This window comes from Triticum aestivum, chromosome 7B (assembly GCF_018294505.1).
Source record: "Triticum aestivum cultivar Chinese Spring chromosome 7B, IWGSC CS RefSeq v2.1, whole genome shotgun sequence".
NCBI classification, from domain to species: domain Eukaryota; kingdom Viridiplantae; phylum Streptophyta; class Magnoliopsida; order Poales; family Poaceae; genus Triticum; species Triticum aestivum.
This window is the reverse complement of record NC_057813.1, coordinates 207,690,654-207,709,823: the sequence shown is the minus strand read 5'-3', so window position 1 is coordinate 207,709,823 and position 19,170 is coordinate 207,690,654.

Here is a 19,170-nt window from a genome sequence, read left to right as displayed (position 1 = left end):
GAGGAGCAGAGGGTAGCTGATATAACTGTGAGATAGGAAAATTGCCAATAAAATATAATATCTGGGATAACCAATCAGCAAAGACAAGATCTCTTGTAATGATTTTTTTCATTAAAAGGTAGAAAAGAAGTTGGACTCTTGGCAATGCAAACATTTCTCTTATGGAGGAAGAGATATATTGATCAATACATGTTTATGAAATGTCTCTATATACCTTCTGGGTTGCTACACTTTGCCTGTCAAAATACAGAAAAAAAGTTGACACAATAAGAAATAACTTCTACTGGGAGTAAGAAGAAGAAATTTCACATGGTCAGATGGGAACACATATGCACCCATTATGTATGATTTCTAACAAGTCATTTGCCCGTTCCATTGTTCCGGAAAACAGGGTCTTAGTCATCTTACCCATGAGGAATGGTTCACATGTGTCAAGTGATTCAAAATCAAGTGACTCCAAAAGTCCATAAGCATGGAGTTTATTCATGCGCTTTACACCAATATGACCTAAGCGGCAGTGCCACAAGAAAGTGGTACTATCATTATCAACTCTACATCTTTTGGCATCAATGTTATGAACATGTGTATCATCACTATCGAGATTTAATAAGTATAAACCCCTCATAATGGGTGCATGACCATAAAAGATATTACCCATATAAATAGAACAACCAGTATTCTCTGATTTAAATGAGTAACCGTCTCTCATTAAACAAGATCCAGATATAATGTTCATGCTCAACGCAGGCACTAAATAACAATTATTCAGGTTCATCACTAATCCCGATGGTAATCAAAGAGCGAGCGTGCCGACGGCAATCACATCAACCTTGGAACCATTTCCCACGCGCATCGTCACTTTGTCCTTTGCCAGCCTCCTTCTATTTCGTAGTTCCTGCTTTGAGTTGCAAATGTGAGCAACTGAACCAGTATCAAATGCCCAGGCACTACAATGAGAGTTGGTAAGGTACACATCAATAACATGTATATCATATATACCTTTGTTGACGTTGGCCCCCTTCTTGTCGGCCAGATACTTGGGGTAGTTCCGCTTCCAGTGGCCAGTTACCTTGCAATAGAAGCACTCAGTTTTCGGCTTGGGTCCAACCTTGGGTTTCTTCAAGGGAGGAGCAACTGCTTTGCCACCCTTCTTGAAGTTTCCCTTCTTTCCCTTGGTCTTCTCTAAACTAGTGGCTTTACTCACCATCAACACTTGATGCTCCTTCTGGATGTCTGACTCAGCGACTTTCAGCATCGCGAATAGCTCGGAGACTGACTTGTTCATCCCTTGCATGTTATATTTCAACACAAAGCTCTTGTAGCTAGGTGGTAGCGATTGAAGAACTCTGTCAGTGACAGCCTTTGGCAGGAGCTCAATTCCCAACTCAGGCAGACGGTTGTAGTACCCAGACATTCTGAGTATGTGCTCACTGACAGACCCGTTCTCCTCCATCTTGCAGGCATAGAACTTATCGAAGGTCTCATACCTCTCGATCCGGGCATTCTTCTCAAAGATAAACTTCAACTCCCGGAACATCTCATATGCTCCATGACGTTTAAAACGCCTTTGAAGTCCCGGCTCTAAGCCATACAGCATGGCGCGCTGAACTATTGAGTAGTCATCAACACGCGACTGCCAGACGTTCACGATGTCCACAGTCGCTGGAAGGGGTGGCGCACCAAGCGGTGCATCAAGGACATAAGACTTATGGGAAGCCGTGAGGATAATCCTCATATTACTGGCCCAGTCCAAAAAGTTACTTCCATCAACTTTCAGCTTAGTTGTCTCTAGGAATGCATTGAAATTCAGGGGAGCTACTGCGCGAGCCATTGATCTACAACATAAGTTTGCAAAGATAACATAGACTACTGTTCATGACAAATGAGTTCAATTAATCATATTACCTAAGAACTCCCACTCAAATTAACATCCCTCCGGTTGTCCGGGTGTAACACGATCCAAATTCACCAACCCAAGTCCGATCATCACGTGAGATGAGGTGGTTTCAATGGTGAACATCTCCATGTTGATCATATCTACTATATGACTCGTGTTCAACCTTTCGGTCTCTTGCGTTCTGAGGCCATGTCTGTACATTCTAGGCTCGTCAAGTTTAACCCAAGTGTTCCGCATGTGCAAAACTGGCTTGCACCAGTTGTATGCGAACGTAAACTCTATCACACCCGATCATCACGTGGTGGTTTGAAATGACGAACTTTCGCAACGGTGCACACTTGGGGAGAACACAATTTTATCTTGAAATTTTAGTGAGGGATCACCTTATAATTCTACCGTTGTCCTAAGCAAAATAAGATGCATAAAAGGATTAACATCACATGCAAATCATAAGTGACATGATATGGCCATCAACTTGTGCTTTTGATCTCCATCTCCAAAGCACCGGCATGATCTCCATCGTCACCGGCATAACACCATGATCTCCATCATCGTGCCACCATCGGGGTTGCCACGCCAACCATGCTTCTACTACTATTGTTACCGCTTAGTGATAAAGTAAATCATTACATAGAGCTTAATGATTAACATGCATGTCATACAATAATTAAAGACAACCCTATGGCTCCTGCCGGTTGCCATATGCATCGACATGCAAGTCGATATAAACTATTACAAACATGATCATCTCATACATCAAATATATCTCATCATGTCTTTGGCCATATCACATCACAACATACCCTGCAAAAACAAGTTAGACATCCTCTAATTGTTGTTGCATGTTTTACGTGGCTACTATGGGTATCTAGCGAGAATGATACTTACCTACGCGAAGCCACAACGGTGATATGCAAGTCGCTATTTAACCTTCTACAAGGACCTCCTTTGTCGAATCCGATTCAACTAAGGTGGGAGAGACAGACACCCGCCAGCCATCTTTATGCAACAAAGTCACATGTCCATCGATGGAACCGGTCTCATGTACGTGGACATGTAAAGTTGGTCCGGGCCGCTTCATCCCACAATACCGCCGAATAAAGAAAAGACCAAGGAAGGAAGCAATCTGAATATCAACGCCCACAAACTCCTTTGTGTTCTACTTGTGATGTCATCTACGCATAGACCTAGCTTATGATGCCATTGTTGGGGAACGTTGCATGGGAAACAAAAAAAATTCCTACGAGCACCCAAGATCCAATCTAGGAGATGATCATCTACGAGAGGAGAGATTGCATCTACATACCCTTGTAGATCACTAAGCGGAAGCGTTAAGAAACACAGTTGATGTAGTCGAACGTCTTCGCGATCCAATCATGATCCGTCGTGCGAACTCCCGATCCAAGTGCCGAACGGACGGCACCTCCGCGTTCAACACACATACGGCTTGACGATGCCTTCACCTCCTCGATCCAGCGAGCGATGGTGAAGTAGTAGCTCGAGTCCTTTGGCAGCACGACGGCGTGGTGGCGGTGGTGGTGGCAGAATCTCAGCAGAGCTTCACTAAGCACTACGAAGAGGAAGTGGGATGCGAGGGAGAGGAGAGGCATCGCCATGGCATGGAGATGTGCTCTTGGTTGCGGCTGCCCTCTCTCTACCTCCCTGTATATAGGAGAAGGGAGGATGGGGTGGTGCCCCTAGGGTTTCCCCTAGGGGGGGGGGTGCGGCGACCAAGGCAGATGGGATCTCCCCTAGGGTGACTTGCCCCCCAAGCAGGGAGGTGGGAAGCCCTAGGGGAACGCCCCAACCCTCTTGGTTACGTGAGAAGGGGTTTGGGGGGGCTCAGCCACTTAGCGGGCTGGTTTGCCCCTCCCCTTGGCCCATGGGGCCCTCCAACACTTGCCGGGGCCCCCCGATGTCAGGACCCCGATCCTAAGTCACACCGATCTAGCATGTAACACTTCATATCACTTTGCAGCCTCACGCACGGTATTCCCACGGGTGCCACCTTACCTGGCCCGGGACCGTTTACGCCTTTTGGCTCACGTATATGATAGTGCCGCTAGCATCCATATGACAAAGAACCCAGGCTGACATGGCTAGTTGTGAACCCAAAGTGGCACTAACTTACAGGGACAGACATACATGACCCAACAACGAACGTGTCGGTCATCAGCGAATGAATCCGGGCTGTAGCAACTGGGCTAGCAGGATTCCGGTACTCATCGCGTGACATTTCCCCAAAGGGACAGACACAGGAATGAAGAAGGACACATGCCGGCCAGCCTAAATGTTCCGGAGCAGTAGCAAGCTACCATGGCTCAGTGGAAACACTAGGAGACATTTCCCGGTAAGAGAGGCTACTAAGGATAGACAACTAGATAGTCAGATTCCACACATACCAAGCATTTCAATAACATACACACAATATGCTCGATATGTGCAAATACAACATGGCATCACAACATGACTCTACAACTCAAGTATTTTATTCAATAGACTCCGAGGAGCGAGATAATACAAACATGGGTCTCACGACCCAACATTCAGAGCATACAAGTCAACACATGCGGAAGCTTAACATGTCTGAGTACAGACAACTATAAATGAAAAAGGCTGAGAAGCCTGACTATCTACCAGATCCTGCCAGGGGCACAAGATTGTAGCTGAGGTAACAAACTAAACGTCGAAGTCCAAGCGGAACTACTAGTGAGACTGAAGTCTCTCTGCAAAAACATAGAATATGCAAACGTGAGTACAAATGTACCCAGCAAGACTTACATCAGATCTATCTACATATGCATCATTATCAACAAAGGGGATGGTGGGGTTTAACTGCAGCAAGCCAGCTTTGACTCGGTGGCTATTCTAAACTACGACTGCAAGTAACTCTTTCGAAGTGGCGCACACGAGTCCACATATTCACCATATCAATACACCACTATGGATTCGCTCCCGTCTCCCTACGAGAACGCCATCCATAGCACTCACGCTTATCTTGCGTATTTTAGAGTATCCATATTCACTTGTCTATGAACTGTACAGGCAACCCAGAAGTCCTTTACCGTGGACACGACTATTCGAATAGATGATGTTAACCCTGCAGGGGTGTACTTCTTCATACATATTTCCACCACTTAGCGTCTGCACACGACATGTGCTCGGAAGACTTCAAGCGAAAGCCGACGTGGGTGTAGACCACGACCTACCTAAACACTCAAGTCTCTAGTCCAGGTTTATCGCCTATTCAGGTTCCATCCGCAGGGACTCCGGCCGAGGTTTCCACATACGGCCGCGAACGACGTGTACAGGGCTCCGAGACACCCAACGGGTGCCCGGCATACCCGGCCACGTGCCTACCGCATCACAGCCCACCCCTCGAGTCAGCGCTGCCCACGGCCTCCAGCATACTACAAACACCAGAAACTACTTGCAACTCCTGGACAGAGGACAAGGGTGATTAAGAAGTCGAGCGGGGTCATATTTCAGGGCCCAATGCATGGTAGTAGCTGAATCATGGATCACAAACACAGAACTCAGTTCCTAAGGATGGCTTCAATGAGACAACCCACCATGTACTCCTACATGGCCTCTCACCGCTACCTTTACCAAATCGTGTTCACACACTTAGCTCATGCACATTAGGACATGTTCACACACCTCTGATTCATCCCCGATGAATCATACCTGACTCAACTCTAAGCAGTAGCAGGCATGACAAACAAGCATGAATAAGTAGGCACAACAGGGCTCAAACAACTCCTACTCATGCTAGTGGGTTTCATCTATTTACTATGGCAATGACAGGTCATGCAAAGGATAAAGGGGTTCAGCTACCGCAGCAAGTAATAGATGAATCGGTGTTGTCCTAATGCAGTAAAAGAGAGCAGGAGCGAGAGGGTAGGATTGTATCGGAATGAACAAGGGGGTTTTGCTTGCCTGGCACTTCTGAAGATGGTATAGCTCTTCATCGGTGTCATCGAACTCATCGTCGGAACATCGTCTACTGAGAGGGGACAAATACCAACAAACAAGGGAGAGCACAATCAATGCAATGCAACAATATGATGCATGAATGTGACATGGCAATATGTTGTGGTTTGAGCTAATGCAACTAGCAATGGGTTAAATGAAGTTGGTTTGAATCCAAGATTCAAATTCAAACTCCATATGTGGATATTAAATGCCATTTAGTTGAATTATCCTAAACAGTAGTCATAAGTTGTTCTAACATGCATGAAAATGGTATAGATGGATAGATTGGATTTTTTTGATAATTTTTGATATATAAATTATTTCATTTGGAGTTACGGTTGAATTTCTATGATTCTTAAAAGTTTAAGCCTTTTTCTGGAATTTCCTGATTTAAATAAATCCAGAAAAGGTTATCTGCGTCCGCATGACGTCGAGGTGACGTCAGCAGGTCAAAGGCGCCAGCCCAGGTCAAACCTGACGGCTGGGACCCACATGTCAGTGTAACAACTAACTAACAGGGTTAGTTAGTGTTAAGTTAGCACTAATCTAGGTTAGTTAGGGCCTGGCCCACTTGTCAGTGAGACAACTAATTAACTAAGTTAATTAGCGCTAACTAAGTAACACCTAAACTAAACAGCGAAATTAGCACTAATTATAACCCTGCACTAATCAGTCAAAGGCCAGCCCCACATGTCATGGACATAGGGGGGGGTCCCGCCGTGGTCAAAGTGGGTCAAACCCACCAGCGACATGACGCCGGTGAGGCCAGACGCGGCGGCGAGGCTCGGATTTGGTCCTCCGTCGACCAAATCGACGGCGGAGACACGCTACGGACTGCTGGTGAACTCGCGCATCGAGTGGTGGTGGCGGTTGGGCCTGGGGAGGCCGGAGTTGTCGCCGGCGTCGACCTTGGCGGTCACCGGAGTTCGGCCGAGGTCGAAGACGGTGCTAGGGGGCACGGCGAGGCGCGTGGGGTGGCGTTTTGGGCTCCTGCGAGTGCGGTGAGGGCGGTGGTGTGCTCGGAAGCGAGCTTGCGCGGCTGTGGCCACGGCTACGCCATGGACGGCGGCGAGGAGCAATCGGCTCCGGTGACTAGGGCGGCTAGAGGGTGCGTACAGGCACGGGGAACAGGGGAGAAGAAGGCGGAGCTCACAGCGGGGTCGGAGACGGTCTCAGCGAGCTCGGGGAGGCGGAGACGGTGGCATATCGACGGCGGCGATCCTCGGTGGCCGAGGAGGGGAATGGCGGAGCTGGCGGCATCCAGGGCTTCCGGCGCCTTCCTTCTTGGTGAGGAGGAAGAGGGGGACAAGGTGGGGCGTCTTAGCGCGTCGGCGGGGCGAGGGGAGCACGTTGGCTGTGGCAAATGGCGTCGGCGACGACGAGCTCCGCTCGGTTGCGTGGGAGGGAGAGAGCCAGGGGGAAGATGGGGATGAGGGAGTGAGCGGGAGGGTTCCAGGGGGTGCGTGGCGCCACCAGAGAAGGCCAGGGCGTCGAGGGGAAGCGGCAAGCAGGAGGTGTCCGGGGCGCGTGGCCGCGCGCATGGGGCACACGCCCGGCGTCCTTCTGTCGCGAGGAAGACGACAGGGGGAAGGCTAGTGGGCTGGGCCGCACAGGTGGGCTGCCAGCTGGGCCGGTACAGGAGCTGGGCCGGCTACAGGAGCTGGCCAGGTAATCCTTCTCTCTCTCTCTCTTATTTTCTGTTTTCTATTTTCTATCTTTGTTTTGGTTTAGTAAAATGCTAAACCATTTCATAAAATCCTGGAAATAATTATGGGTGCTTTCTGAATTATTCCAGTGACCCTTAACAATTTCCAACATTTTTGGGAGCATCTAAAATATACATAGCATTTAAATAGCCCCAATTCAAATATGTTTGGATTAATTCAAAGTCCAAATATGTCCTGCAAAAATGTGAACCATTTTTGGTAGATGCTTCCACCTTGATCCAGAAATGATGAACATTTTTAAAGGGCATTTTGAAATCATTGAAAAATATTTTGGTTGAACCTATTTGAATTCCTTTTGATGCTAGGGTTTGAACATCCCCATTTCAGATTTCCAAGGAAGTTAAACATGATGCAAGCAAGATGCAAACACTAGGCAGCACCAGAAGCTAGGGATGTGACAACTCGCCCCCACTAACAAGAATCTCGTCCCGAGATTCAAGCGTAGGGTAAGATGAAGGGGGACGCAAACTAACACAATCTTCACAATCCAGGGTGCACTTCATAAGAGCGTTAATTTGATCCTCATCTTTGTCTCGACGTCTTGCTCTGAGAACTCCATCCAACATGACAAGGAGAGAAGAAGGAAACTCTAGAAGAATCGATCTTCTCGAAGATCGAACAACTCAGGATCAACTCATGGGATGAGACATAGCAACATCTCTCGAGCTGAGTCACGAGGCACACATCTAGAGGGGATGGAGTGGAACAGATGATAAGGGTTCACTAGGTTGACAACAATTCCTCACTTAAGAGGTGGTGAACGGTTGTCAACGTAGCGAGGAGTTGAATTGCCATGATACCGTAACGGGGCACCTTAGGGAAGGTGACTCATAGAAATATCCCCTTAGGTGGCAAAAAGAATTACCTTTGATTCAGAGATCATTGAAACTCTTTACCAGCCTAAGGCAATTCTCAAGCGATCGTTTGGAGGGGGGGGGGGGTAGAATGGCATGCTTGGATTAGAATGGATGATGTGGATTACCTTGTTGAAAACAACACAAGGGATGACTTTAGTAACTGAGGAGAAGCTCAACAGTAGAGAGTGAGTCCACTGTTTGAAAAGTTATAGCATAACCGAGGAAACTAAGAGCAATCCCAATTAGTGCCGATGATAACACCTAGCGCTTGTGTGTGCTCTCAAGAACTTGAGCACTTCCATATTCATCAAGGTATTACCAATATCCGTGTCAAGGATCCTGGCAACACAACGTACTACCATGATGAATGGTGATGGAGGATGCAGATGCAAAGGAAGATAACACCGACTCAGATTTCACCTTGGCGGGGCCAAGGAAACAAAATCTGGATGATCGACCGAGAGACATTTAGCACTCCGCTTCTAATGTTCTCCTTGATGTGCTAGCGCAACCCATTTATTAAACTGAGTTGATATCTAGGACATCAAGTAAAGGTCGGACTTCGGGAACACAAAAATCATAAGGCTCAACTAGGGAGTAAATCCTAAGAAGCCCTTATGGGGAGGTGGCCAACTTCCTTAATCAAGATACTACAATAATGGGTCTTCCGGTTGGGTGTGTTGGCCACGACATCCACTTACCGGGTTACAGAGAGACCGATACTATAGCTCTTGGGAAACGTTCCAACCATCATAACTGCCTGAGATTCAGATCTGGTTGGTGACAGGATATTCCAGACTCATCAAGTCTAGAAAGAAAAATGAAAGTTTGCAACATAAATTGACGAGATGACGTTGCGAGATTCTTGGGAAATGAACTACGATAGCAAGCTCCAAAACATGAGCTGGTTCTGCTACACACGTGTGAACACGCTATCCCAGACAAACATGATCACATGGTAGTCTTACAATAAAACACTACCGAGTTTTGGTAGGGAACCATCATCGAGGATATCAAAGTGCATTCATAAGTCCGGATTAGCTCTTATGAAGGAACTCCTTCTCCTTGAACAAATCAGTCAGTGGCTTGGTGTGCTAGGAAACACATATAGAATGGAGGCGGCCAACCTACCAAACCATAGAGTACTTCGCAAGTGCATGACTGACTTGGAATGATACCAGAGGAGCAAAAACAAACTTTCTCGAATTCACGGCGGCAACTTACATCAAATGCACGTGAATCAAAGGAAGTCTCTTCTTTCATCCAAACGTATACTTCATGAACGGGGCATGAAGAAAATGCTTACACAAGTTTCCAACACTAGCTGGATGTTCAACACAAATCATGGAGGAGACAAAATGTTGCTGATGGGCTCAACAACAACTCATCGGAATTTCCATATCACTGGACTTCCACCGTTATGTGAACAATGTGATAGTATTGGTCAGACCAAAGGATATAATGGTGTATGCTCGAGGGATCAACCACGAGTAAGACAACATTAGGAGCATCGTGGGTTCTGATTTGGTTTGAGGATAGCCCAAACTCAAATCAAAGTTTTGGTAAGACAATAGATCCAACAGTGGACCATGAGGATCAATCAATGAAGATATCATCTTTCTTCAACACACACGCACAAGGATATCCCTTTGGAATGAACTGAGGCGGACAAGCTTTTATCTTCCAACTCTCCAAGTTGCTATTCAGCTTAACCAACTAGCTCAGGGTAACCGACACAGATTCTTGGAGAAGGGGTGGTTCATAGAGAAACCATCTTGATCACGAACTCAACATAGCGGTCAGGTGACAACCTGGTGATACTTCTAAGAAGATATTCAGAAAATCACGAACCACTGATATGTTACTAAGATCGAGAACAATCTTGCTTTTCAGAGCAAGACGATATGATCAAATAAGCAAGGGATTGAATAATCCTGACTCATTGATCGAAGAGTGCACCAAAAATAAGGACTAGGTAGCACAATCTATCTTAGAATGACGATTTGAGATCCAACACGCTACGAATGAAATTATTGTCCATTAACTACCAAGCAACAGAGTTGCTAGGAGTATAGATTTCACACATCATAGTTCACTTGTCGGCATTTCGGTTGCAACAACACGGATACCGAGAAATGAATAATGAGGGCGAGAAGTATCACTGTATCAAGAATTCATAGGATGGTGTGTATTTCCCATGATATTCCTGATATAAAGATGGTAATACTCCAAGGTAGAAGAGAACAAGAGCTAGATTAGCATTTTTATCTGCAGAACACAACTACTTCGACTCAATCCTGGATATGGATGAGGTACTGGAGTTTGTTTCTCCTAGTCACTCTGGAATAGAATGGCTTGACGGACCACAAGAGTGATAGGCATCGATGAGCACGAGTGCACAACTACTCTTGACTATCAATTGATAGACGAAGGTCAGAAGACAACTAAAGAGGGCAACTTAAAGGAACATATGTTTTTCTGAGTTGTGGATGCATGGATTAGAATGTCGAACGAGTTCAACATATTTCTTCCGGATAACCCATGCAGAGAGGTTGAACTGGCAGAGTCGCAATATAGAATAGAGAACCCATCGAGAGCACTCCTGTTATGATCTTTTGATCCAACAAACTACTGCCATAAGTGGTTCATAGTATTTGGAAGAAGGAAAATACCATGGACCTTGAGGACTAATGCAAAGGTTACTAATTTCCTAAAGGAACTAGCAAACACTATCAACATGAGGTAAGTAGGGTGAATCTCGGGTTCATAACCCAGGAGCGGAATACCTACTAACTAAATGGCATCACGGGATGCTTTCGAGAATAATGGCCAGAATCATCACACTGGAAACACAAATCATGGCTAGATCACAACATGATCCCCTAAAACACCTAGGGTCATAGTAATAGCTCCAACATATATGTCGAGGCAACAGAGTACCTCAACTCGCTGATTTGTGTGATTAATCTGACCAAAGGGTCATCGAAAACAGAGGGAAGGATTTTGCAATTGCATCAGATTATTTAGAAACCTGGGATGAATCGGACAGCATAACGGCTGTAAATGCTCAAAAAGATTGGAGACATGCTACAAAAATGATGGCATAGCTACTCAAAAGAACAATATCAAGGTCTCGAGATCAACAGTTATCATATGGAAGTAGTAGGAACTGAATCGATGCTTAAATCCAACAATTCTATAAGTCTACGGATTAGTACCACGTGATCCTGATAGAAGAAGAGAAAGCCTAGTTCCTTAACCCCGTAGGAAAGATAAGATGACTCGGATCAGAAGGCATAAGGTATATGGAGTAAAAAGAGCCTTATGTTCCATCCCACAATCAATTCCCTTATAAAACTAAGAATTTCTAGACTCAACTTCGACCGGTTTGGCTTGGTAATCCTACAGGCAGTCAAGCTCTGATACCAAAGCTGTCAGGACCCCGATCCTAAGTCACACCGATCTAGCATGTAACACTTCATATCACTTTGCAGCCTCACGCACGGTATTCCCACGGGTGCCACCTTACCTGGCCCGGGACCGTTTGCGCCTTTTGGCTCACGTATATGATAGTGCCGCTAGCATCCATATGACAAAGAACCCGGGCTGACATGGCTAGTCGTGAACCCAAAGTGGCACTAACTTACAGGGACAGGCATACATGACCCAACAACGAACGTGTCGGTCATCAGCGAATGAATCCGGGCTGTAGCAACTGGGCTAGCAGGATTCCGGTACTCATCGCGTGACATTTCCCCGAAGGGACAGACACAGGAACGAAGAAGGACACATGCCGGCCAGCCTAAATGTTCCGGAGCAGTAGCAAGCTACCATGGCTCAGTGGAAACACTAGGAGACATTTCCCGGTAAGAGAGGCTACTAAGGATAAACAACTAGATAGTCAGATCCCACACATACCAAGCATTTCAATAACATACACACAATATGCTCGATATGTGCAAATACAACATGGCATCACAACATGACTCTACAATTCAAGTATTTTATTCAATAGGCTCCGAGGAGCGAGATATTACAAACATGGGTCTCATGACCCAACATTCAGAGCATACAAGTCAACAGATGCGGAAGCTTAACATGTCTGAGTACAGACAACTATAAATGAAAAAGGCTGAGAAGCCTGACTATCTACCAGATCCTGCCGGGGACACAAGATTGTAGCTGAGGTAACAAGCTAAACGTTGAAGTCCAAGCGGAACTACTAGTGAGACTGAAGTCTCTCTACAAAAACATAGAATAGGCAAATGTGAGTACAAATGTACCCAGCAAGACTTACATCAGATCTATCTACATATGCATCATTATCAACAAAGGGGATGGTGGGGTTTAACTGCAGCAAGCCAGCTTTAACTCGGTGGCTATTCTAAACTACGACTACAAGTAACTCTTTCGAAGTGGCGCACACGAGTCCACATATTCACCATATCAATACACCACTATGGATTCGCTCCCGTCTCCCTACGAGAACGCCATCCATAGCACTCACGCTTATCTTGCGTATTTTAGAGTATCCACTTTCACTTGTCTATGAACTGTACAGGCAACCCAGAAGTCCTTTACCGTGGACACGGCTATTTGAATAGATGATGTTAACCCTGCAGGGGTGTACTTATTCATACATGTTTCCACCACTTAGCGTCTGCACACGACATGTGCTCGGAATACTTCAAGGAAAGCCGACGTGGGTGTAGACCACGACCTACCTAAACACTCAAGTCTCTAGTCCAGGTTTATCGCCTATTCAGGTTCCATCCGCAGGGAGTCCGGCCGAGGTTTCCACATACGGCCGCGAACGATGTGTACAGGGTTCCGAGACACCCAACGGGTGCCCGGCATACCCGGCCACGTGCCTACCGCATCACAGCCCACCCTCGGGTCAGCGCTGCCCACGGCCTCCAGCATACTACAAACACCAGAAACTACTTGCAACTCCTGGACAGAGGACAAGGGTGATTAAGAAGTCGAGCGGGGTCATATTTCAGGGCCCAATGCATGGTAGTAGCTGAATCATGGATCACAAACACAGAACTCAGTTCCTAAGGATGGCTTCAATGAGACAACCCACCATGTACTCCTACATGGCCTCTCACCGCTACCTTTACCAAATCGTGTTCACACACTTAGCTCATGCACATTAGGACATGTTCACACACCTTTGATTCATCCCCGATGAATCAGACCTGACTCAACTCTAAGCAGTAGTAGGCATGACAAACAAGCATGAATAAGTAGGCACAACAGGGCTCAAACAACTCCTACTCATGCTAGTGGGTTTCATCTATTTACTGTGGCAATGACAGGTCATGCAAAGGATAAAGGGGTTCAGCTACCGCAGCAAGTAATAGATGAATCGGTGTTGTCCTAATGCAGTAAAAGAGAGCAGGAGCGAGAGGGTAGGATTGTATCGGAATGAACAAGGGGGTTTTGCTTGCCTGGCACTTCTGAAGATGGTATAGCTCTTCATCGGTGTCATCGAACTCATCGTCGGAACATCGTCTACTGAGAGGGGACAAATACCAACAAACAAGGGAGAGCACAATCAATGCAATGCAACAATATGATGCATGAATGTGACATGGCAATATGTTGTGGTTTGAGCTAATGCAACTAGCAATGGGTTAAATGAAGTTGGTTTGAATCCAAGATTCAAATTCAAACTCCATATGTGGATATTAAATGCCATTTAGTTGAATTATCCTAAACAGTAGTCATAAGTTGTTCTAACATGCATGAAAATGGTACAAATGGATAGATTGGATTTTTCTGATAATTTTTCATATATAAATTATTTCATTTGGAGCTACGGTTGAATTTCTATGATTTTTACAAGTTTAAGCCTTTTTCTGGAATTTCCTGATTTAAATAAATCCAGAAAAGGTTATCTGCGTCAGCATGACGTCGGGGTGATGTCAGCAGGTCAAAGGCACCAGCCCAGGTCAAACCTGACGGCTGGGACCCACATGTCAGTGTAACAACTAACTAACATGGTTAGTTAGTGTTAAGTTAGCATTAATCTAGGTTAGTTAGGGCCTGGCCCACTTGTCAGTGAGACAACTAATTAACTAAGTTAATTAGCGCTAACTAAGTAACACCTAAACTAAACAGGGAAATTAGCACTAATTAGAACCCTGCACTAATCAGTCAAAGGTCGGCCCCACATGTCATGGACACAGGGGGGGGGGTCCCGCCGTGGTCAAAGTGGGTCAAACCCACCGGCGACATGATGCCGGCGAGGCCAGACGCGGCGGCGAGGCTCGGATTTGGTCCTCCGTCGACCAAATCGACGGTGGAGACGCGCTACGGACTGCTGGTGAACTCGCACATCGAGTGGTGGTGGCGGTTGGGCCTGGGGAGGCCGGAGTTGTCGCCGGCGTCGACCTTGGCGGTCACCGGAGTTCGGCCGAGGTCGAAGACGGTCCTAGGGGGCACGGCGAGGCGCGTGGGGTGGCGTTTTGGGCTCCTGCGAGTGCGGTGAGGGCGGTGGTGTGCTCGGAAGCGAGCTTGCGCGGCTGTGGCCACGGCTACGCCATGGCCGGCGGCGAGGAGCAATTGGCTCCGGTGACTAGGGCGGCTAGAGGGTGCGTACGGGCACGGGGAACAGGGGAGAAGAAGGCGGAGCTCACAGCGGGGTCGGAGACGGTCTCAGCGAGCTCGGGGAGGCGGAGACGACGACATATCGACGGCGGCGATCCTCGGTGGCCGAGGAGGGGAACGGCGGAGCTGGCGGCATCCAGGGCTTCCGGCGCCTTCCTTCTTGGTGAGGAGGAAGAGGGGGACAAGGCGGGGCGTCTTAGCGCGTCGGCGGGGCGAGGGGAGCACGTTGGCTGTGGCAAATGGCGTCGGCGACGACGAGCTCCGCTCAGTTGCGTGGGAGGGAGAGAGCCAGGGGGAAGATGGGGACGAGGGAGTGAGCGGGAGGGTTCCAGGGGGTGCGTGGTGCCACCAGAGAAGGCCAGGGCGTCGAGGGAAAGCGGCAAGCAGGAGGTGGCCGGGGCGCGTGGCCGCGCGCACGGGGCACACGCCCGGCGTCCTTCTGTCGCGAGGAAGACGACAGGGGGAAGGCTAGTGGGCTGGGCCGCACAGGTGGGCTGCCAGCTGGGCCGGTACAGGAGCTGGGCCGGCTATAGGAGCTGGCCAGGTAATCCTTCTCTCTCTCTCTCTCTTATTTTCTGTTTTCTATTTTCTATCTTTGTTTTGGTTTAGTAAAATGCTAAACCATTTCATAAAATCCTGGAAATAATTATGGGTGCTTTCTGAATTATTCCAGTGACCCTTAACAATTTCCAACATTTTTGGGAGCATCTAAAATATACATAGCATTTAAATAGCCCCAATTCAAATATGTTTGGATTAATTCAAAGTCCAAATATGTCCTGCAAAAATGTGAACCATTTTTGGTAGATGCTTCCACCTTGATCCAGAAATGATGAACATTTTTAAAGGGCATTTTGAAATCATTGAAAAATATTTTGGTTGAACCTATTTGAATTCCTTTTGATGCTAGGGTTTGAACATCCCCATTTCAGATTTCCAAGGAAGTTAAACATGATGCAAGCAAGATGCAAACACTAGGCAGCACCAGAAGCTAGGGATGTGACACCCGAAACCCCTTTCGGTGACGCTGGTCATCACCTGGTACCCCCAAAACAATTTTGGACTCCAATACCCTACGTCCAATATATCGATATTCACCTCCGGGCAATTCCGGAGTTCCTCGTCACGTCCGGGATCTCATCCGGGACTCCGAACAACCTTCGGTAACCACCATAATGACTCAACTATACTTATATCGTCACGAAACGTTAAGTGTGTAGACCCTGCGGGTTCGAGAACTATGCAGACATGACCGAGACACCTCTACGGTCAATAACCAACGTCGGGACCTGGATTCCCGTATTGGTTCCCACATATTCTACGAAGATCTTATCGATCGAACCTCGATGTCAAGGATTCATCTAATCCCGTATGTAGTTCCATTTGTCTATCTGTATGTTACTTGCCTGAGATTCGATCGTCGGTATCTCGATACCTAGTTCAATCTCGTTACCGGCAAGTCTCTTTACTAGTTCCGTAATACAAGATCTCGTGGCTAACTCATTAGTAACATTGCTTGCAAGCTCATTGTGATACTGTATTACCGAGTGGTCCCTGAGATACCTCTCCGTCTTATGGAGTGACAAATCCCAGTCTTGAGCCATGCCAACTCAACAGACACCCTCGGAGATCCTTTCTAGAATATAATATAAAGAGAAGCTTGTTCTTCCCATCTATCTAGAGAATGAAAAGGAACTAATGCCATTGATAAGAAATACATAGACCGTACGCCCACTTGCCACTCTACCACTTCAATTCAATGACGGACTTCACCGATACCGATAGCAAACCTAGCTTGAGAGAGATTGATCACATGCATGTGGTGAACAATACCAAGAGAAAGAGCACTGAAATGAACCATATCAAGCACATGTCTCACTCTACAAGTCAAGTTCGTTGAGCTCTTAGCGGACATGTGCCTACTATCTACTAAGTGTGTGCTAGGGAAAGAAAGCAAGCTGAGCAGTTCTCACTCTATCCGGTGACCAAGAAAGCTTAAAGAATGTCGTAAAGTGATCACTGAAACCTCATACCCATTCGCCACGTGAAAGCATGGTTAAGGTAACCCAGGAAATACTGTCGCCGAAAGATATATATGTTTTAAAGAGAGAGATCCATAGGCAAAAATCTTGAAGGAAGGAACAAACCGTAGCAAAAACCGAAGAAGATGCGAATCAGGAAAAGGGAGATGAGTTCCAGTTGTTAGAAATACCAGTGCCCAAAAAAGCAAGTCGGAAGGGGATCCGGATGTTCAGTGCTTAAAGAAAAAAGTATAGGTGTTGCTCTGTGTTGGGGAACACCGTATTTCAAAATTTTTACCTACGATCACGCAAGATATATCTAGGAGAAGCATAGCAATGAGACGGGGGAGTGTGTCCACGTACCCTCGTAGACCGAAAGCGGAAGCGTTTAGTAGCGTGGTTGATGTAGTCAAACGTCTTCGCGATCCAACCGATCCTAGTTCCGAACGTATGGCACCTCTGTGTTTAGCACGATGATGTCCCTCGAGCTCTTGATCCAGTTGAGGATGAGGGAGAGTTCCGTCAGCACGATGGCGTGGTGACGGTGATGATGATGTTACCGGCGCAGGGCTTCGCCTAAGCACTACAACGATATGACCGAGGTGTGTAACTATGGAGGGGGGCACCACACACGGCTAAGAGAAGACTTGGTGTGCCCCCCTCCCATGTATATAAAGGAGGGGGAGGAGGAGGCCGGCCAAGGTGTGGCGCGCCAAGGGGGGGGATTCCTACTTGCACTCCCGGTCCAAGTAGGATTCGTCCCCCCTTTCCTATTCCCACAAGGAGAAGGAGGGAAAGAGGAGGAGGAGAGAAGGAAAGGGGGGCCGCCCCCCAAACCCTAGTCCAATTTCGGATTGGGCTTGGGAGGCGCGCGCCTCCACCTGGCCGCCGCCTCCTCTCTTCCACTAGGGCCCATGAAGGCCCATTAACCCCCCGGGGGGTTCTGGTAACCCCCCCGGTACTCCGGTAAATGCCCGAATCTATCTGAAACCATTTCGGTGTCCAAACATAACCTTCCAATATATCAATATCTATGTCTCGACCATTTTGAGACTTCTCGTCCTGTCCGTGATCTCATCCAGGACTCCGAACAAACTTCGGTACATCAAATTACATAACTCATAACACAAATCATCATCGAACGTTAAGCATGCGGACCCAACGGGTTCGAGAACTATGTAGACAGGACCGAGACACATCTCCGGTCAATAACCAATAGCAAAACCTGGATGCTCATATTGGTTCCTACATATTCTACGAAGATCTTTATCGGTCAAACCGCATAACAACATACGTTGTTCCCTTTGTCATCTGTATGTTACTTGCATGAGATTCGATCATCGGTATCATCATACCTAGTTCAATCTCGTTACCATCAAGTCTCCTTACTCATTCCGTAGTGCATCGTCCCGCAACTAACTCATTAGTCACATGGCTTGCAAGGCTCATAGTGATGTGCATTACCGAGAGGGCCCAGACATACCTCTCCGATACACAGAGTCACAAATCCTAATCTCGATCTATGCCAACTCAACACCATCGGAGACACATGTAGAGCATATTTATAATCACCCAGTTATGTTGTGACGTTTGATAGCACACTAAGTGTTCCTCCGGTATTCGGGAGTTGCATAATCTCATAGTCATAGGAACATGTATAAGTCATGAAGAAAGCAATAGAAATAAACTAAACGATCATAGTGCTAAGCTAACGGATGGGTCTTGTCCATCACATCATTCTATAATGATGTGATCCTCTTCATCAAATGACAACACATGTCTATGGCTAGGAAACTTAACCATCTTTGATTAACGAGCTAGTCAAGTAGAGGCATACTAGGGACACTCTTTTTGTCTATGTATTCACACATGTACTAAGTTTGCGGTTAATACAATTCTAGCATGAATAATTAACGTTTATCATGATATAAGGAAATATAAATAACAACTTTATTATTGCCTCTAGGGCATATTTCCTTCAGTCTCCCACTTGCACTAGAGTCAATAATCTAGATTACACAGTAATGATTCTAACACCCATGGAGTCTTGGTGTTGATCATGTTTTGCTCGTGAGAGA